The 22038-nt window shown below is 44.8% G+C and overlaps 2 long non-coding RNA genes across 5 annotated transcripts in view; one reads left to right on the top strand and one right to left on the bottom strand.

Annotated features, from left to right (window-relative positions):
• Positions 1–22038, bottom strand: part of LOC139800798 (uncharacterized) — a 46659-nt gene that overhangs the window by 6055 nt on the left and 18566 nt on the right. For 2 of the 3 annotated variants that reach the window (XR_011727936.1, XR_011727938.1), the window contains exons 2-3: positions 19199–19322; positions 1264–1339 (exon numbers count right to left, since the gene is read on the bottom strand). This is a non-coding gene — a long non-coding RNA (uncharacterized lncRNA). Of the gene's footprint in view, positions 1–1263; positions 2725–19198; positions 19323–22038 lie in introns of all 3 variants that reach the window. The other variant, XR_011727937.1, reaches the window with a different exon arrangement.
• LOC139800799 (uncharacterized) overlaps positions 1–22038 on the top strand; it is a 54781-nt gene that overhangs the window by 27627 nt on the left and 5116 nt on the right. The window contains exons 2-4 of one of the 2 annotated variants that reach the window (XR_011727940.1): positions 2030–2356; positions 2560–2735; positions 11037–12801. This is a non-coding gene — a long non-coding RNA (uncharacterized lncRNA). Of the gene's footprint in view, positions 1–2029; positions 2357–2559; positions 2770–11036; positions 12802–22038 lie in introns of those variants that run through there. The other variant, XR_011727939.1, reaches the window with a different exon arrangement.

Raw genomic sequence — 22038 nt, 5'->3', positions numbered from 1 at the left:
GCAGAAAGTTATTAGCTCCCAAAATGTTCTCTTGTCAGCAGCCTGGCAGCTCGTGCTGCTACGGTGAAGGCTGCACAGCTCTCCAAAAGGTTTACTAGAGAATAAAAATCAAGGACATTCAGCCTGAAAAAGCTCAGACACTCACGCTACAGGGAAGATAATGTTTAATTAAACATTGAATCTCATTCTATGTTTGTACCAGACTGAAATGTGCTCCCTTTCCTTACAACCAGAGGGTAGTCCCATTTCTTCAAAGATTTTACAAATAAGGATATTTTAGAGTTTGGTTCCCCTGGAACTGAAATGTAGGTGCTTCAGAGCTGGAAACCAGTAGACCAGAAAGAAAAATGTCAGAATCCCAGAAGTGAACTAAAGGGTGACTTTTTAGTAGCAGACAAACACTTAGTGCCTGGCTTGTTTTTTGCACAGGAGGGCTGGATTATGCAGCTTCCAGTTAGTTCTGTAACTGACCCCTGTGCTTCAGCTACTCCTTGGTTCATTTCTGCAGCACTTTCCTGACTCCTTTTCAGGGAAACCTTCATAGTCCTGCCAAAATGTTGTCACTGGGGACTGCTTAGACATCCTCAGACCCCCCCTTGGATTTTAAACTCAATCTTTTTTTTTTTTTTTTTTTTTTTTTTTTGCAAGTATGCTGTGAGTTTTCTTCATTGCTGGGATATGTGTTATCTTCTTCAATTGCATTTAATTTTGCATCAATTTGCACATTCTCGTCCCAGGCTGAATCCGTCAAGATTTTTCCCATGACACATTTTGCCTCTGCTGTTCCCATGACACATGTTCCTTCTGCTGTGGTAAGATGTACTTTGTGGATTCATCTTTTTTTTTGAGAAAAGTGAGGCTGTTTTTTTCCCAAGTTCAGGTTCTCGCCGTTAGGATTTTCTGTGGCTTCACAAATTTGTATTGATGTCAGTTTAGACACGGTCTTGTTCAGTACAGTGGGGATGAAATTCAAAATCCTTTCTCACTTGAATCTCAGTTGGCTTGAGTGAAAGGTTGGACTTTGTGCCATGGCATCTGGGTTGCTGGTGGTTGTTTTGTGCTTTCTTTAAGCCTATTTATACAGTCAAGGCTAAATTTTAAATGCCACCCAGAGACTGGTCATGTGTGTCCAGCTCTGGGACCCCTTTTCAAGGAACACTTTTGGGCCACTCTTATATGTTATATACACAGTTATATATACACAGTCTTATATACACAGTTCCCTGTGTATAACAGGAGAAAATAGTATTAATGCCAGCCTACCTTCCTTCAGAGATTGTGAGGATCAGTGCATGAACACTGATGTTCTTGGGTATCACAGTAATAGGGGTCACAGGAGCTAGATAGAAAAATAAAGCAGAAGCTAGTTAAGACTTTCTCAGCTGCTAAGGATTAGTGTAGATTTTTAAAACTCTGGCCTTGAAAAATTGGGAGAATTACTAATGTGCAGTTTAAGAAAATAAGAAAAAAAAAATACCCAAACCAACTTCCCAGCTGAAACAAGGGTGTTAGCAAGTCTAACAGCTCAGGGTAGTGTGCCTTATCTCTATCTTGGTGAAAAATCAAAGGCACATTTCCAGCTGTGCCCGTGAGCACTATTTGGTCACTGAACAAAGCAACTGGCACCTCATATCCAACCTACCCAATGATCACAGCCTGATTCAGGTGCACAAACAAGTGCAGAAATGAGCTCCATGCACAGAACTTACTGCTATTCAATCAAGCCTTTAATTGTAAGTGTTTTAAGGAAGGAATTGCCCTGTTTTATGAAAGTGTGCTCAGCATTACTCCACCACAGACATCTGTCATTCAGCAGGCGTCACCCAATAAAAGTACTTAAAATGTTCTGTTCCTCAAGTAAAATATAAACCAGAGCTGTTTAAGGGCTTTTACGAGGTGATTTCTATTTACCTGACAGATTTCCACACTGGAGGAGCACAAAGCAAGATTTCAGTTTCTGATCAGAAGCAACAGCTCCACAAAATAGTAAAGCTTCAATTGTTTTATGTCTTTTCTTTTTTAACTTCAGGAATCGTAAAAATCCATGAAGAAGAGTCATATTCATACACCGCAGAAAAGCTCAGGACTAGGAAGGGTTATTGCTGCTCATGCAGGATGTAATCCCAAAAAGGAGTCAGAGCACTTCAGCCCTGGGCTTGTATGCTTAAGGAACAGGAGAACCAGAACAAACATCTGGAGCCTGTGTCAGCACCTGCTGCCTCTTGCATTCATTTGCTGAAAGACAGGAAAAAAGGTGCTCTGCTATCATCTGAAACAAGCTCTGATGAAGAGGGCTGCACCTTTGCAAGATAAAGCCTCCAACACAACCTCAAACCAAGCCATCTGCTCTTGCCAGGTAACAATTTTGGACCTATTCTCCCCATTATACATCACATTAAGCCATTGTGTCACTCTTCACCATAGCAGGGTCACAGCTGCTCTCTGGCCGTGGCAGCAAGCAAAAGACAGAGCCCATGGGGTGTGCCAGGGGAGGGTGAAGGTGGTGGGTATGCCCAACTCTTCTCCCTAGCTGGGTTCCTCACTGCAGTTGCTTTCCAGGTGTCTGCAGCTCCACAGAGTTGCCACATCATGTAACAGCCCTCAGAGCAAGGTGAACTGGGATCCCACATCACATCAGCCCACCCTGGGAAATGCAGCCTTCTCCCAGGAGCTTCAGGCATCCTGTGTTCACTCTGCTGCACCTCACTGAAGGAACAAAGCTGCCTGTGCAGGAGGTAAAAATAACTGCTGATATTAAGCCTCGAGTTGGTGAGTCTCTACTGCAGCATAATAATAATATAAATGTTCATTTCCCCCTTTAAAATTAAGGACAGCAAAAGCAAACAGCAGATAACCCAAGAGCAGGTGAACTGGAGCTCCTGGACTAGGCACTGCAGATACTCAGAGGAGTTTTTCTCCCTTGAACCACACTGCTCAGACAGTGTTAAAGCTTATGTTTGTCCTTTACTCAGGCTGTTGTGGTTTTTTTTTTTCTCTCCAGCAGCAGCATGAGTTAAGAATGAGGCATTAGCCCTAGCTGCAGTACCCCCACTGTCAGCTCAAGTCAGATTCTTCATGTTATTTATATGTAGCCTTTTGTAAGCCTATTGATTACACAAGTGAGTTCTCAAGTGCTCGGGCACTCAATCCAGCCACACAATGGAGAGAAGTGTCCAGGTTAACACAGAATTACACGTATGCTGAACATGCCAGGGGACAAGAATAGTGACATGTACAATTCAAAGCCACATTTTAAGAGCTTTCTATTTTACTGCAAGGCAGCACTTCACACTATTAAAAATAAAACCCACGGTTTAATTTCCAAGGTGCAGCAACCAAAGTTTGTCAGGATTGTTCTTAGCCATGGCAGAATTGCCATCTTCAGGCCGCTTTTGAACACACCAGATTATTTCACCATAATCCAAAATCCAGTGCAAGCTCCTCCCTCCCCTCTGTTCATTTTACCCTTTGCATTATGAATGCTGTGGGTAAGGACTGTTTCACAGGGGGCTTGGTATCACAGAAAGCTGGTTGTTGATCTCTGGATGCCTGCGGGCCAGCAATCTGTGCTACAACTTACCCGTCTTAAAAAAAAATTTTAAAAAAGACAAGTGGATAAAACTGATACAAGCATCTGTAACAAGCTAATTGGACCCTTGTGGGCAACATAGCAGATAGAAAATTAAAACAAACAAAACATCTCCTTGTACAACTGTACTTTCAGGACAGTTATCACAAAGGGATCCGTCTGGATTTTTATTTTAGTTTTGTTTTGTTAAAAGGACCTAATTATGGCCAGAGCTGGAGTATCACAAGTCTGTTTTCATCTATAAAGAAAGGATATTTTGCCTCTGAACCTGAGAAATTGTTAGAAGTTGGTAATTAGTATGACTTGTTAATAGAGTTTGGCTGTGATTAAGCTGTGATTGAATGTGAGTTTGGTTCTTGTCAATGTGAATGCCTGTAAGGTTGAGAGATGTTTAATGAGACACCTGTTGTCAGCAGCACCCGGTGGGTTTGTTGCGCCTGACTGCCATTTGTACAGCAGCTCAGGAGCAGCAGTAAGAGAGGGCCTGAGCCTAAAGGAGAGCTGGGCCCAGCAGGAGTGTCCCCCCAGCTCCTGGTGGGACCAGGCTGGAACCCTTTGGCACGGCCACAGCCTGTGCTTGAACACTCTGGGGACAGGAGAGGTCCAGCAGGGCGTGGTGTTGGGTGTGATACCTCATCCCTATCCCCCACTGTGCAAGGGGTGTGACCTCAGGAATCCTGCAGGTAAAAAAATCTTGATGTCTTAATTTAGTACCTACAGGACACTGACCTGTGCCACAGGGTGATGGTGGGAGAAAGTCAGAGGGGATGCTGCCCTCCCAAAAGGTCCAGCCAGCCCTTGGGGCTCTTTAAGGTGGGCACTGATGGTGAAAAGTTCAGCTCAGTCCAGCCCGTTTTTATCCTTTCCCTTAAGCATTGTCCTCCAAGAAAAATGTCTCACTGAACAACCTCAGTGTCTTCTGGGCAGAGAAAGTTTCATTCAAGAGACTGCATTTTTGTCTTAAACATCAGTATAATTTGCCATTCAACACCATAAACCCCTCCCCACACCAAAAGCCAGGCCTGACAATAAACTGTGTACATTTGAACTGCATACATAAAATATTTCCCAAAAAATGTCTATTAAATATTTTCAAGTGGCTGATACTTATAACATGCCCTGGTTTTACACGCAGAAAGCCAAAGAAGCTGGAAGCAAGCAAGGTGGCCACTGCCACAGTCTTCTAGTATCAGAAATGCCTCAGCTGGGAACAAGAGCAGAAACATTTCTGTTCCTGTAATGTCCCTCAGGAAGGAGCCGTTGGCTTTGTGATGAATCTGAGCAACCACTGGATGGCATTGCTCTACACGAATGTACCTGTGAGCCCAGGCAGCTGAGTGAGAGGAGGCTGCTGTGCCACCAGGATTAATTCAGACCCGAGAGGCTCAGGCCACCGTGACCTTACCAATCCTTTAAATAATATTCACACTTCCTCTCAGCTGTCTGGCTGTGAGCTCAGGGCAGAGTTTGGTCTGAGAGAACAAAGCCAACATCCCGAAGCAAACATTACCAGGCTGAGTGCATTTTTCTTTCAATTTTCTGTTAGATCAAATATCCAGCCAGTTTTTGATGGTTTTCTTTCTCATGAGACTGGGAAAAAGAAGCATTTGAAATTTATGACTGTATCAAACCATTGCAGGGCAAGCACACCCAGCCAGCACACAGTGACTTGACTGAAGCCCTGATCCTGCAGCCGTGCTGGCCAGGCAGCTCAGCTCCCCAGGGCTCACAGGTGAGAGTCAGCTCAGGCTGTTTAGCTGAGCAGGTTATTTGTGTGTAGTGTGAAAAGCAAAACTAAAGAAAAAAGAGGAAAAAAACACAGAACGGGTGTCCAGCATGTTCTGCTTTGATATAGGCTCCAGGATACCACACCCAGGCTATCATCCCAAGTGAGGTTCTTCTGTGTGACAGCAGCCTCTCAGCACACATTAATACAGCTTTGTCTTCTGCTACATCACTTATTGATAAGGAATCAGATGGGGGCAAATCACCTGATGTTCATCTTTCCCCCCCAGGAGTCTGTATTTCTTTCAGTAACAACACCCTGCCTTGGCCTGGTTCTTGTAACAACTGCATCTGGCCAGGCCTTTCTGAAAATGTCATTGGCCCAGTTCACACCCAAAAGAAACCTGCAGACAGCTTTGGAGATGCAGTAGGATATTTGGAACCCCCACCAAAGGGAAAGACATTTGTGAGGGTCAGATTTGAGTCAATTGACAGCCAGCACGTGTATCTTCAAATTAGGATGTAGCTGATCATCACATGGGTTCTTGCACACTGGCTGTTAGGTAAAGCCAGTCTGGGCACAGGTTGCCTGTTAGTATTACCCCAGTTTTGACTGGTCTAATATATTTAATAATCATAGTCAATTAAATAACTCCAATTACACTGAGAGTAAAATTAAGATGGCCAGTTCAAGTCAACTGTGAACTGTGGCCAGTTCAACTGTGAATTTCCAATTCACAGTTGTGCAAACCCCTGTGTTGCACTCAGATGCTTTTCTAAATACTTTAGAGATAAGAAGGGTAAATAGCTTTATAAAATAAGTGTTGCATTTATGGCCCCCATTTATCTGGGCCTACCTCCTAATCCAAACAATGAGAGAATTGTATCCATCTTCCTCTGCTCAGCAGGCTGCTGGTAGATGCTTTCTATTGTCAGAAATGCTTGGGCTGGATGGAATGTTAAGGTTACAGCAGCCATGAGCTGTTCAGGCCCCACTTCTGATGGCCAATACTCCACCACAGCAACTCCAGGAGGAAGCCAAGACAACTGGTGTTAACTGCTTAATGTTTCCTATTAGGAACTATTGCTCAAGGTTTCATCTATCACCCATGGAGGGGCCTCTACAAAGTGACACCACTCACTGGTTTCAGTCTCTTTCTCCTTCTTTAGAGAAGAAGGCAGTTTGGTCCCAACTTCAGCACCACAGGGCAGTTCAAACACTGCAGGATAGCACAGGCACAGGCAGGATAAATCTGAGTGTCTGCATTTATTTAACGGTCAAGGAGCATAAAGACTAAAAAGAAGAATGCTTCCTGCTAGTTCTCCACTGTAAAACAGGCTGGCTGTGGAATAAACCCCTTGGGCCCAGCAGAAATCCTGACAGGGGTGCCCACTGCTGTGTGGCTGTTTTAAGGCAGACACGTACAGGCAGTCAGCTACACACACACACATTTGCCATGGATCCAGCTAGAGTCAGGGCAACTCTCCAGACCTCCAAAAAGTCAAAGTGACCTTGGAAACTGCAGGGCAGTCCAGAACACTGGCAGGCAACGGGAATTCAGAAAAATGAAATTCTAGACTAATTCAAACTCATTACAAAACTCTCAGGAAAAATGAGCTGTACCTGCTACAGTGGCTCATTCTGTTCTGTGGCAGAGTGTGGTGGGGGATCTGTCACTGTCAGTGCTGCTCTTGTCTCACTGAAAGCCACAGTGCCTTTCACAACCACTAAATAAAAATTCAAGCCAGCTGTCCCACCTGCTGGAGCAGTTTCTATTCTGGGCTCTGGTGTGCCATAGGTATTGTGCTTATTGATTAGCTGTGGCTTATTGTCCCTTGACATTGTTGGGGAATATTCACCTGGTTATAATTGCTAGAAGGAAAAAAGACAAAGCCTTTCAAACCGGGCTATAGCAGCCCAGGAGGGCTATGGCTGCCTCTTCCAGGTCAGACTATGGCAGGATTGGTACAAAATGAATAGGAAGCTAAAAAAAGGAATGTTTGGAGAAGTCACCCAAGTCAGAAAAGACTGGGGGCCTCCCCGGCTCTAGCTGTCAATAAGGTGTGAGATAGGGGAAGATTAACACCCTTTAGCAATGACACAGCTGTTCCATTGAAGGTGATAACATGCAATCAGGGGAGGGAAGAGTCTAGCACGGAATAATGAACAGAGCAGGCACAGTATTAACAAAAGGGAAGCTTTTAGCCCAAGAAGCTGGAAAAAATGCTCTTCAAACTGATTATTTTAGTGGATATAAATAAGTATTAAAAAAAAAAAACAGAGCATTGCTTTTAGGTCTGCAAAACAAGTTCAAGTATCTAGTCTTCTTTCTAAAGTCAGACTGGCTCCTCAGAAGGCAAAAAATAGGGATAATTTAGAGAATAAAGTCTCTTATCTACCTTGGCAGTGAGTGTGCAGATAAACACAGCATGTAGCACTGAACTGCCTTGTCTGAAAGCAGAGTAAGTTTGGGAAGACAATAGATTTCCTAGTGGAAAGAACCTCGTGTTTCATCCACTCCTTTTTTTTCAAAAGGAAAAAAAGGAAAGGAATCAGGACTGAGTTTCTCCCACTACTGCTAATGGCTAAAGGTAGAAATTAGTGTTTCATTATACCTTCAACTTTTCTGCTCATCTGAGTTTGTTCACTGCACCAGGAACTCCCAGGTCAATGGCAGAGAAGTCCACCAGGGGCTGTAAGACATCAGGATGCTTCATACAGAGTAAAACGTTGGAATTAGGTGATGCCAGCCAAGGGTGTAGCTTTGCAGGCAGCTTAAGGCCAGGTTGCCATCATCATTTCCTTTCCCTGTGTGTACAAACACCATTCCTTCAGCCATGGGGCCCATTCCATGATTGGGTTTTTGACTTGGGCAAGACAGCAGAGAGATGGAGGAGAAAATGGGATCACTGCTTTAAAACACAGTGCAGGCTTCGACCAATTATTAACTATGAAGAAAACACAGTCCTGACAGGCAGTGCTTGTGGGTCTCACCTGACATCCATTCTCTGCCTACGTGCAGAGAAGTCAAACCCCAAGAAATGGAACATTTTGGTTGATGTCTACCAGTCCCTTCAGAGCCTTGAATTCTTGCTGGGTCAGAACTCAGAATTGCCCTCTCTATCCCCTAGAGGAGCCAGGAACCCACTGGTACTTCACCACCTCACTCACCTCACCAATTACACACAATCCATCAGGAATTACTCAATTACTCTCAACCCCCTGTTCCTCCCTTGCCAGAGACAGACTGTGCACCCACCTCGGCCCAGCCCTTTCCCATGGGAGCATCCCTGCTCCCTCTCTGCACTGCAGGAGCCATTTCTAGGGATGGAGTGAGCCAGGCCGTGCCACCAGCTCGCAGGGAAGTGACAACAGCTACATCTGCTCACTCTCCTCAGTGCTCAGGAGCTGTGACATTGCTGTCAGTACAGCCTGGAACAGAGCAGGCAGGAGCTCCAGGGAAGAGGAGAGGGTCTGGATAGAAACAATAACAACTGCAGGGACACCACCGGCACCAGCGGGAGCAGAAATGTTGCTTTACCACTACTGAGTGCAGCAGAGCATATGGCCAGTCTGGGACTGTTGTCAGCAGCCCAGAATGGGGTAGCTCTGTTCTGGCAAACTCCATTTTTTGTCTTTATGACCAAAGAATAGTTGCATGTTGGAAGCTCTGTAGTTGCTAGGGAAAGAGCCATTAATACGTTGGCGACTGAGAAGTCAGCCAAAGCAAATGCTGAGATAAAATTACTTTTTCCCACTTCTGTTTCACCCTGAGTATGTCATCCAGTGTGTTTTCTCTACTCAGGATACCTCATGCACACTGTGCTGTGCTAACTTCTTTGTCCTTTTTGATTTTATTTTTTCACCTTTCCCAACCATGACTCCAAAGAATAATATAAATCTGACAGCCTGGGAAGACTTCTTACATGATAAGTCCCTGTTTACTTGCAGATTAAGACTCCAGGATTTTTTTTCTCCTGTAAAAAACTTGAATAGCCTGAAAAGTAAGAATAGCAAATAAAATACTAGTGATAGTAATGGTGAGATTGTGCTGCTAAATCAAAGCAGGAGAATGGGAATACACCCACTGGAGGAGATCCTACAGAATAATTAATCACTTGGTGATGGGGTTCAGGGGTGCTACCTGGTTCCCAGCACACAAGAGGTTAACACACTTCTCCCTGCCCAGCCCGTGAGGTAACTGTGTGCATAACTGAACTCAGCAATAGCCATGATCTTTCCCTCCACTGTTTTACTCCACTGGGGCAGGCAGTGGCTTCCCAGGTGAGGCTCTCCCCTTCCACTCAGTGCATCCCTCAAATGTTAACCCCACAGGTGAGAAGTCCAGTTCTGGAGCAGTTAATTCCAAACTAGAAGTATTCTTATCCAAGAGAAGCACATCTGTAAATCTCCTGATTTTAGAAGAGACTTCACAAAGCAATGGAAAGAATAAAAGGTTAACACCTCCTAAGCACCCCTACCCTCCTTCCAGCTCAGGCCCCATCCATAAATAACAATGCAGCTATACAGAGAAGAACAGATAATTTTGATTTTGTTTGGGTTTTTTTTTTTTTCAGCAGCTTTAAAGCAGCTGTTCCCATGTTCCCAATCCCCTGCAGTAATTCCCTGGATATGTCCCCTTTACCCTGGAGTGTGGCTCCAACCCATTCTTGAATGAAGTCTGTTCTGCTTTGCCTGGTTGTTTGCTGTAACCCACACCACTTACAGCTGTTTTCAAAACTGAGAACAATACAAAGTTACATTTTGTATGATCATGCAATACCCCGCAAACACAAAAATTCATTAAAAAAACAGTCCAGGCACTACGACTGCCAGCTTCTGACTCCACTGTGACACAGGCACGTTTTTTTTTTTTTTCCACCAGAGGATTTTTTTTTCATCATGAGACATGGAACAAAAGTCATGAGCAGTTCCCTCTGATCAAAAGAAATCTCTGCTAGAGTCTGCAGCTTGTTCACCCCATCCCTTCATGCCAGCCACTGCTCATTTCACTGAACATTCATTCTGCTCTACAGTTGGCTCTTGAAAAAGTCAGAGCAAATTCTGCACTGTGTAGTAATACATTGAGAACAAATGTGTTGCTTCTATCAGTGGAGAAGGAATTTTAACTATTGCTGGGACACAGAAACCTTCTATGCAGTGGTAAACATTGCTGAGATCTATTAATACTTCACCCATACTGTCAGCATGGATGCACCTGGCTTTGTTCTGGTGCTCCTCACTGGTGTAAATGAAAACAATAATCAGTTTTAAAATGCCCTGCTTTTACTTAACAGATCCATTAAAGTCCAAAACATATGTCATAACCAGTTCAAAAGTCTTCTCAATCTCAAACTGTTCATTGGGTGTAACTGCATTTACAGCACTGCATCACCTGCACCTGCTCATCAGTGCTCTCCCCACCTCTGAGCACACCTAGTGAGTTCAGTCTGCTTCATACACAGATACTGCGCAATAAATAACAGCCACAGTTATAGGTAAAGAATTAAACCAGTCTCCTCTCAAAGCATCTGGAAGTGTAGGAGACGAGTTTTGTGAGGACAGGAACAGCATTTGCTGAATGTACTCTGGATAACTTCAGTCAAACCATAAACTGGAGTGCTTGAGGCTACAGAAAGATGCATCTGTTTTGCATGAGGCTTGGCTTCCATACTACTTTGGAACAAAAACACAAGCAGTTTGACCTTTTCCATTACACAGGCACTTGTCTCCAAGGCAGTGGGAACCATGAAATCAGAAGCTGGAATACAAGGCTGTGGATTCTTTTTAGAATACTGAAGAGAAGACTGAAACCTCAAAGCCCCAGAAGGGTCAGGAATCCTGGAAGGCCATCCTCACAGCTCACTGACTTCCAGCATCCAGACGTGTGAAGGAAAAATCCTTGCTGTGGCTGTCCCTGAGGAGTGTGAATGTTGTAAGCACCCAGCTGACCATCTACAGCTCCTGAACAGAAGCTGTAATCTTATAAAACCAAATGTCCACTCAAGTTCTTTCCGCTACAGGAGAAAAAAATCCACGCAGCTTGGGATTCAGTGCTCCCAAAGCTTCCCAACTCTTGGCTTCTCCCTGGCTTGGCAGATGCATTGCAAAAGAAACAGGAGCCAACGAGGCTGGTGGCTCACAGCACTCCCCTGAGCAGCTGTGGTAAAGTTGCCTAATTGGTAGGAAAAAGCAGATTCTCTCGTAACTTCGTCAGCATCTGACCCATCCATTTTCTTTAATGGAAAACTGTTTCTTGATGGAGTTGCATTGGCTCCAGTCACTAGTGTCATGGTAACTACAAGGGTAACCATGAGCTGTCTATCATCTTTGGGCATAAAACTACATGCCCTTTACTACAGTAGAAAATAATCTATCAATATTTCACACATGGTGAAACTGAGGCACCAAGAGGTGACGATCCCTGACTAATGTTCCTGTTCCACCTGGGTCCAGCTGTCAGCTCTCCTGATTTCTGCTCTTATAATTGCTGCACACAGGCAGCAATAGTGGCAAAAGACCAGGAATTCATCTTTCTCTTGAATATTCAGCATCAGTGCTCAAATATGGCTTCAGATGTTTTAAAAGTTCTGCACTTTTTATTTAAATGAAAGAGTGCCCTTCAAGGTTAGGGAAGAGCGAGACCCTTACGCTTTCTTTGTCTGCAAAAATCCTGTACTTGTTTGAAGAAAACAGCCCTCCTCCTTGATTTGAATAGAATAACTGAAATGCCATTAACAGCTATTAGCTTGGGGATGAGAAGGCCCTATTTAGTGAGGCTAGAGGATTAAAGAGGAAACAATTTAAATTCTTCAAGAGAAGCTCCCTCTCTCACAGCACAACCCCTCCAAAATCTCCTCCTCAACCCGGCGGCTGCCCGCCTGACTTTAAACTGCCAACACTGACAAAAAAGGGATGTTGCATCTTTCATAAACAGCCTTTTGTTTGCCGCACTGACACCTGCGAAAAGCAAAATTGTTATTTTCTTGCTGCTTGTTGCTAGTTTGATGCCCGCTCTGGGGCCCTACATCAGAGACACTGTTCAAAACAGGTTGCAGGGGTCCGTTTCCGTGCTGTCTGCCGATGGTGCTGCCTGAAGGAAAACCATGGAAACGGAGTTTTGACAGGCTCGTGGGGACCCGTGGCTGCCAGAGCCGCTGCCTTTGAGCGCCTGATGAAGACATCACAGAGCAAACACAACATTAAAACACTGCTGGCTGCTTTGCATCACTTAGAATGCAAATCTCTTTGTTCTGCTCGGCCCTCGCGTTTGGTAGCCGAGGAATCTGTGCCGTCATCTAACACGGGTTTGATGACCTTTTTTCTCCTCCCTGTACAGCCCCCGCCTAAACCCCGAGGAAAAAAAAAAATAATAATTTGTTGCAGGAGGGAGGCTTTCGTGGGGATGTATGTATGAAATGGGCCTGGCTTTTTTCAGTTCCTGGAATTTCTATGCACAAATTAAATGCCCATGTTGCAGAGCAGAGTGGGCTGGGTTGCTTTGTTGCTCCCTGTGCGTTATTTGACTTGGATTCATTTACGTGGCGACTCGCAGGAGTAAATTTTATGTCATCTGTATGGTGCAGATTAAAAGGCTAAAGTAATCCTTTATTTGAGCAGCACATCCCTTCCAACCCTAAAGCCATACAGATTAAAACTGAGGGGAAAAACTTGAGGCTTATCCTCATTATTTAATTTTTTAACTTTTTATGCTAAATTTGAGCTGTGTGGTTATTAATTCCCCCTTCCCTTTGTAAGCAGCCTGTATTTTAGTCGTAGTTTCTGACTGCCTTGGCAAGGTTAAAACTTCAGAATTACCAGTGCATTAGTGCTCAGATGTGCCATTTCAGTAACTCCTGCCAAGCTGTGCTAAACATGGGGCAGCCAGGAAGGTTTTTGTGCTGATTGGAGAAGCCCTGATGAACGTCTGCAGAAGGAAGGAGCTGGTGGGGGACAGCAAACAAACTGATGGTCCTCTCAGAAGTGGTAATTTCTCATTTCTTTCTTCCCACGCTGCCTGCCTCACACATTACTCACACTGGGAGAGGGCAATCATTGCTGAACTGGCAGCAACACCCAACTGAGGGCTGCAGCTGGCAATCAGGAAATTATTTAAGCACATTTCTCAATTCGACTCTACCGAGGTTCAGTAAGACTTAAATGGGCATTTAGGTTTAAGACCATTCTCAAAGGCTTTCCTAAAAATACAGCTCGAGGCCTTATCTAAGGAGCTTCTCTGTAAGCTTTGGAAAGCTTGTGCTTCAGGGCCCTGGAAAGCAGCCCATGACCCATCCCTGCCCGGACTGGAGGAGTTGGCAGTGGATGAGCTGCCTTCATGGACATCCTTTGGGTTTACACCAAAATGAAGCTACTGCCTCTTTTACAGATCTTTCCCTAATAAAGCTGGTGGTTATTGGGAATAATCCATAGGAAGATCATAATTTTGCCGCCTTCATTTTTAGTAGGACCGGTCCTACAACAGGGAACACAAACCAGACCCAAAGCTAAAGACATTTCCAAGTCATGGCCAAGTCTTCTTCCTTTCCTTGCCACTGCCAGTGTGGATCTTGGTCTGTGTCATCTGCAGGACCATCAAAGTCAGGCATCCTCATACAAAACTGCAGAACAGTCTGCCTAGACAAGACAGTGAGCAGCTGTTTTCTGCCTCCACCACTGGTCCCAAGCTGCTTTTCACCCAGCTACAGCCTGGGTAGAGATGAGCTGTGTCTGCAGAAACTGTCATTTGTGGGTGAAATTGGTGTGCAGTTATTGGAAACGATGGCTACACAGCTCCATGTTAAGTGTTGAGGCAATGCCACACAGTGTTTTGGCAGTCACCAAGGAGATCCAGGTGCTCTCATTTCTCTCCACTTCCTAAGCTCCTCTGGGCTATACAAGTTTCTTTCCTTTTACACTCTTTGGCAGACTTTCCTTTCAGGCTGACTCCTGAAGAGACCTTCCATTTTCTTTCGGACTCACGGACTCTGCCTTCCTGACTCAAATCTTTCCTGTAAGACCTTCCAGAAGTGACATCAAAAAAATCCTCATTTTGGGGACACATTTTTCCTGCCCATTGATGTCCTCTGAGTTTGATTGCAGTGTTCAGTTTTGACTGTGAGGCAAAGTCAGCCCTTTCCCAACTAACCAAAAGTCAGGTCAGAAAAGGGAATGAAAACCAGAAAGGTGCCCCAGAACGTCTGAGCAGAAAACAATCAAATTTCTGTGTCAAAAAGAGGGTAAAACTAAGGATGTGGGACTTGCATGAAAAACCTTACAGACAGGTTGTTTTTTTTTTTCCTCATCCTTTCTCTCACAGTGGGACAAATTCCTCTTTTATTTCAGTTCATCTGTAAAACATGAGGAGCCAGCTGAGCATAGCTCAGAATGAGGTTCAGAATGAGGGCAGCTGACAAGGGAAAGGTAAAAGAAGCTGGTAACTGCTGCAGATCTCTCAAAAAAATCATTTCAGTGAGAAAACCCCTCAAACTTGAATTTCAAAGGACAGAGGAAGGCACTAGGACATCATCTAACATTGCAGAAACAGCAGACTCAAAGGTGTAATTAATACATTTGTCATTTCAGTATAGGCCATCACTTCATGTTGTCTCAGGCTCTGTAGGATGGTGGTGTCCTCTGGTGTTTGCTTATGAAGGACTGTGAAAAAGGAGGCAGCTTTAAGATTTGGGAGGAGAGGTAATGGTCGGAACTTGGGTGCAGGAGGCAAAGCAGGATGTGGAAGAGCAGCATGCTTAGAAAAAAGTTGGCATGAACTGCTTCAGCTCACACATAAGATGCCTGGGGTGTTTCTTCAAGCCAAGCTGAAAAATACTGCTTCATCAACAGCATGAAACCCTGCTCCTCCCCAGCAGCACCTCCTTATGCCTGAAGCCCTAGTTCTGCTTCTCCTTCTCCTTGACACAGAGAGGTACAATAGCACCAGGCATTTCCCAAGGAACTGTCCCCACTAACAGTGACATTGCTCAAGTGAAGCCTGAATCCCATCAGCAGGAAAGACCCCTCCCATCCAGACAGCAGAACTGATCAGAGAGTCTGGGACTCCCACTATGATACAGTTTGCAGGTCTACAGCTATTAGACAGAGAGGGGTATTCAGAAACAGCCTAATTAGTTTCTAACCTCAGTCAAAAAACAGTCAGACTGTGCTTTAGATTTTGACATCCTATTAAATTCAGAACACAGGCCAATAGCTTTCATTTTCCCTTGTGATGCTACAGACTCTTGTTTTTATAGCTTGACAGAGAGACATAATTAGGCCTCAAAAAGGACAAGTCTAGACTATTAGTTCCCCACAGAGGTTCCCTGGAAAATCAGAAACCACAATTATTTTCCATTTTGCTCTGAGGCAAATTTGTGGATATCTTCTCTCTTGCCTCAGATACCCCATGCACCACCTTAAACCTGTGACCTTAGAGTCCTTTCACTTGAAGGGTACAAAGGAAGAGAATGGGAAGGTTGATGGCAGTGTTGGAACTTCCACAGGAAAAGGGGCAAGTTAGGGACAATATATGGCATCACTAATGCTATGGGTGTGTTTTCCAGGGCTGCAGCCAGAGCAGCAAAGAAATTTAATGCTATATTTCTGCCCCCTTCATTGCCACCCAACACAGTTTGGCTTTAAAAAATAAAAAGTGACAACCTTTTCATCTCCATCACTTGTAAGATTAACCAGACACAAATGAGCAGACTGAACAGGGTTCCTGTCCCCAGCAAGGCATTCAGGTGATGCTCACTGGGCTCCGTGCCCACTTTCCAGTTCTGATCCTTCATTTTTCAGTTCTCCACCACCAGTAAGCAGATTAAGTCTTCAGCTACTACAGTCTCTCCCTTGCAGGCAATTCCTTGGTCTTTCTTTGCCAAGTGGTACCTACCAGCTCCCCCTTGTTCTTCATTTCCAAGTGCTTGGATGGTTTCTGTACCTCTCCTATTGAGCTACAGCCTTGGTCACATCTGACTGAAGTGAGCTCTCAGCTTCAAGAATAGCATGGAGCACTGGTCCTTTGTTTGGTTTTGCAATAGCATCACATTTCAGATGCATCTTCAGTTTATAATCTCCAGTAATCCTCAGATCCTGCTGTGCCTGGCCAACAGTCCCTAATTCTCTGCAAACCATTCTGCTGCTGTCTTTATTATATCACACATCACTGTTCCCAAGTCATTTCTCCAGTCTACCAGCATTGTATTGAATTTTAATCCTGTCTTCCAAAGTGTTACTCAGCACACTGCCTGGGAATTTGACTCACAAGCAGCATCACCTCCTGTTCCCTCTTGCCCCTCCTTCCCATCACAAACCTCAGATGTCCAGTGCAGGATATGCTGCTGATGCCCTATTTTTTTGTTGTTGCAGCATTGTCCTTTCCCATATGGAATGTGAAACCTACTCTGGACTGGTTTGCCCCGTGGAAAACCCTGGACACTTGATACCCAGCAATGAGTGGAGCTTATCTGCCCCTCGAGAAGTGCCAGAAAATGTTTTTCATTTCTACACAATCAAAGTTTATTCCTCACTTTGGCCATGGGTTATCACATCCCTACCAGGCTGCCACAGAAGCCAAAGCACTCCCTCACCCTGGGCTGTGCAGTTGCTAAATGTCCCTGACACTGACACTGGCACCTCTTCTGGGCCGAAAGGTCACAGAGAGATGTGAGATGTTGACTACAGCACAGTGCCCTGGAACCACTCAATTAGACCATTGCTTGTGCTCTGCCTCTTAAGCACTCAGTGGAAGTAAAATGCTTACATGATCCTTCTGCCTACAAGGCCTTGAAATCTTTAGGGGGCCTGGCTTTGCTGCCTGGCTTTCCATTGACAGGCTGATAGAGACATCACAAATCTCTCCAAAGGCCAGTCACTGGGCTTCTTTCAACATCAAAGGGTGTCAGTGTTCACTCTGCCTCAGAGCCTGGGGCAATATAAATCACACATGAATAGGTGAACTGAGTGTTTAAGGTTAAAGTCTTGCTGTATATACAAATATTTCTCCTTGGGTAACTTGTATTACTGTGTTGTTTCCCCACCAACTTCAAATATTTTCTATAGATCACAATATTCCAATGAAAAATGAAGCTTTATAGGTGGAAAAATACAAAGGATGTGTGGAACTTGGGTGTGTGGAAGAGAATAAACTAGTTATAAATACACACTGTCATTCTCTTGGAGGAAAAATCAGTAAACTGATGGGCTTTTTGTTGGGCTCTTCCCATATCCATAGTTGCATTCGTGTTCTTTTGGACTGAATTAAGTCTCTGGCCACAGGGATGGGAACCACTTTCCCCATACAATCTCTGGTGTGTTTCTTCCCAAAAGCACTTGACCCCAGGCTCACAACTGCCCACAGAGCATCTGCTCCCCACGCCGGGGAGCTGGTGCTGCACAGCTGCCATCTCCTGGCTCGGGTCATCAGCTGGAGAAGGCGAAACGCCTGGGTGGTGCTGGCTGTTTGCAGAGTCTGATTCACCCTGACTGGCACAGTTGTGGCACCTCGGCAGGGGGTCTCTGCCACCTCCAAACAGGAGACAGGACAGCTGGGGCTGTCAGGAAATTACACTGCACAAAGATAGCTCTCATGCCTGCCTCGCCTGCTGCAGGCAGGGCCTGGCAGGAGCTCCCGTGTCACTGCTACTTCAGCACATTCGCACGACGCCCGCGCCGCTGCCAACTGGCCCTGCCTGCTCCCCGCAGCAGTTGGAGCACCTGATGCTGCTGCGGAGAGAATCTGATCCAGCATCTTGCAGAGTATTCAACAGATCATCCTGGGGGAGAGAGTGCCAAGTCCCCGGGGGTTTTGCTGTTCCTGAGAATGAAATGGCTGCTAAATTCAGGCCTTGGGCTACTCAATAGACTCACTCAGCTCTGAGCCTCCCCTCCTCTCATAACTCTCAGCAGCCGCTCACATCCCCCCGGGGTCAGCAGCATGGGGAAGGAAGCAGACAGCAGCTGGGCAGCCCCTGCACCCTCCTGCACAGCACGCATCCCCCTCCCCACCACCACTGCTGTTCTTCACACCAGAGAGGGATTTTTCCCTTGGGCAGCCACCCAGCCAGCCTCCAAGGCTTCAAACCAAACAGAAACGGGAACTGGGAAACTACTTGCTCTTAAACAGTGTGGTTTTAATGAGATTTTTTTTTTTTTTTTTATGACCTCTGTGGTAAATTGCCTGTGCTCGGTATTGTGTTGGAGTAAGTAACACCCGGCAGAAATTGTAGTGAGGCAGTAATTGCAGAGTAGCTGTCTAAGATCTCTGTGCCATCAGGCAGGGATTTTCATTTCATACATTAGTCACAATTTGCTGTCATAGCTGTGTATAATCAGTACATCCTTTTGAATGGGAGAAGGAAAAAGACATGGGAGAAATGGGAGAAAACTGCCCAGCACTGGAAAAAGGCCTGGAGTTGCTGTGGGTTGTGTGGAGCTCCCCATCACCCCTCCAGCCAGCTGGGCACTGCATTGCTACTCAGCTCACATATCCCTTAACACAAACTCAGGGATTAAGATAGGAAAAACATGTTTGCCCATTTCTGGGAGGCTTTAGTGAACACTGGGTGGATTATCCACCAGATTTTCCATTGCTACTGCCCAAGCTGCAACAACAGCAGATTCCCAACCATTCTAACACAAAGCATCTTTTTTTCTCTGGAAAGCTGTTCCTTAGAAATACAGACTCCTCAAAGGGAATGGTTTTATGCTTTGTTCAGTGTTGCCATGTAAAACACATCCTCCTACAGCATTACAGGTACCTGAAAACCAGTCAGTTTTGTTTCATGCTGCAGTGTTCCCTATCCTTCTCACACGAAAATGCCCTCCTGCCCCTCAGGACTGTGTTAGTATTCTGACTGCTGTCAGATGCACCAAGCAGCTCTCCCTACCTTCAGAGCTGAATCCTGAATTGGCTGTGGTTCCTGATTCTTCCTGCTGCTCCTCATTGTTGCAGCCATCATGGTGTGCATGAGGATGTGCTGTGGGATCTTCTTGGCAGGTTATCAGGATGCCCTGGCAGGAGAGACAGCCACATCAGGGACAGGCATTCAACCCAAAAGAGCAGTTGCTTCTGTTGTGTGCTGCTAAAAGAGCCTGTGCTCTGGTGAGCAGGGGACAGGCTGGTGTCATGAGGCAGCAAACAGCTGGAAAAGTCAGAACTGATGGTCAGGAAAATTTACCTGATTTGATGCAGGAGATATTCAACACCTCAGTCTGTCAAAACCAGCATTCACAGCTGGAGGAGACTCCAGAGCTATGCTCTGGCACCCATAAACTTAATCCTTTTTGGGCACAACAGTATTAGAATCTAGGTTTCAGGCTGTACCTGCTGGCAGAATTGTGCTTCACCAACAGCCCACGTATTTACACCTTTCTGTTCTGAGCCCATCACCCTGGTACCTCCACACCTCAACCCCTGAGGGTTTCCCTACAGAAAATGGCTTTCCCTGAGATTTCAGACAGCCTTAGAAGGACCATCATCCATCATAGGATTTTTCACTCATTGCATCCACTAATGTGAAATCACGATACAAAAATCTTCACATTTCAAATAGTATTTGACTCTTTCTGGGTTTTTTTGGACAGGCAGTCTGCTTGGCTACAGTCAGGGAATTATTATCTTGCAGGAGTTTTACCTTGTCCATTGGCTCCCTGGGCCCATCTCATATCTAGCTTAAAATCTGCATAATGAGTAGAAAGCCATTTTCCTTGCACTCCATTCTCCTGTTCAGAGCTCCTCGTGTGCCAGGTTGTTGTTTTTTAATCACACAAAATGGTATATATTAATGAGCTCTGAAGTTACATAAAGATAGATCTAAAGCATAAAAACACTAATATGCCCTGTAGCATTCAGTGCTTTGAACACGGAATGGCATCTGTGTGAGAGTGTGATTGCATGCAGCTATGGAAACCAGTGCCAGAAAATGAGGAAATGCTGAACAAGTGGTGCAAGATTGGAAAAAAACTGGGAACAAAGATATTCAATTTGCATTAAAAGGCCCAGCTCGCTAGCAGCCTGAATCCTGCAACTTCCTGCTTTTAAATTATTATTTTCTGCTTCTGCTGGCAACAGACAGATTGTCTTTTTTTTTCTGAAAGAATTTCCCTCTCCCTCCAGCACGCAGCAGAAATAAAGGGCAAGCAGGTTCCCAGGCCAGATGTGGCTGTTCCAAACAGGACAAGTTTTGCAGCCATGGAAAAGTGCAAGGCCTTTCCCTGCCTTTACGTTCATCCTGAGTAATTTCCTTCTCATTTCCAGATGGTGCCAATTAAGAGTAAGAACCCCTGCCCTAATGGTTGTTAACAAAACAAGCACAATCTGAGACTTTAATGAGTAAAACTAGAGTCACATAATATGCCCAACAGAAGCCAAACTGAAAAAAACTATTGCAGTTGGCAAACACTTAGGTTGCTGGGTCTTAAAATTGTAAAATGCTAAGGATGGAGATTTTATTTTTAATACTGAGGGCTGCCTTCTACTGCTAAGTTCAGTGAGATTATTTTGGGGCTTAAAGACAAGTGTTTGGATAAACCATCCCAGTCAGTGACTGAGGCACGACTTAAACAGTAAAGCTTGGCCATATGTAATTCATATCAAAAGGATTTCTTTCCTAATATATTCTTCAGTTCATTTTACTAATCAGTAGTTGGTACTTAGGACAGCATCCATACTTTCTGAAAACAAAAAATCAGATAGCCCTGGTTAGCAGAGCTCACCACCAAGGTGTAACTAAGACCACTGGATAGGAATGGAAGCTACAGGAACTCAGCTACAAACCAGATCCATATGTTCTATGTCACGGGGAGGTGATAAACTCTCTTCACAGACACCCAAAGATGTAACAGATGATCTCTCACTTCAAAACCTCACCTCAAGGGGGAGCACCTATCTGCAGAGCATTCTGTACTGCAGCTGGGTGCAACTCTCCTCAGTTTGCAGAAATTTCTGCCCTTGGATAGAAAAGCTGAAGTTTGCCCAGTTTTGTATTAGTTACCTTCTCCTGACTCTGCACAAATAAGGCAAGAACCCTGGGATTTGTGGACCACAGCCTGAAATGAACATTTTGCTCAACCCAAAGTTCTAAAATAGATGGGACAATTGCTGAAAAAAATCCCTGTGTGTTGGAAGGGCTTCTTCTGATCATAAGGTCTGTAAATCCAAAAAGAAATGTTGGAAGCACAGTTGAGAGGAGAGAAGCCAAGCAGATGTTGGATAACCTTTTACTTTAATAATTTATTTTTGTGCTGGAGAAAATACCGTAATATTTTTAGATTTTAAAATGCTTGGGGTTTTCTGTCTGGTTGTATCCAAAGCCTGAGCTCACAGCAGCTGGGAGGATGCTCCATCAAAACCCATACCATGCCCATCACGGCATAAGCATGTAAAAACAAAGGAAAAAAATACAGGTATTTCAGGCTATCCTTTTGTGCCAATTTGCAAAATTTCCTTCATAGAACATCAGAAGTTCATCACATGAGACACTCACCCTAACATTAAACCTTTTAGTCTGCTGGCCAAGAGGTGCCAGTAAAGAAAGGCACTGTACTGTGATAATTAAGAGAGAGGTGGGCTCTTTTCCCCTCCATTTTCACATCAGAGGTGTACAAATGTTTTGCTGCTCTGAGTAAATGACAATAAACAAAACCCAGGTGGAGGTTCTCAGCACACACTGTACTGTTGGGAATGTGCTGCATCCCACTTGCAAGGGGAGCTGCAACCCCGAGTGCA

The sequence above is a fragment of the Heliangelus exortis genome, chromosome 11, assembly GCF_036169615.1.
Source record: "Heliangelus exortis chromosome 11, bHelExo1.hap1, whole genome shotgun sequence".
NCBI classification, from domain to species: Eukaryota; Metazoa; Chordata; class Aves; order Apodiformes; family Trochilidae; genus Heliangelus; species Heliangelus exortis.
Note: the sequence above shows the minus strand (reverse complement) of the source record. Positions and strands in the feature narration are given on the sequence as shown.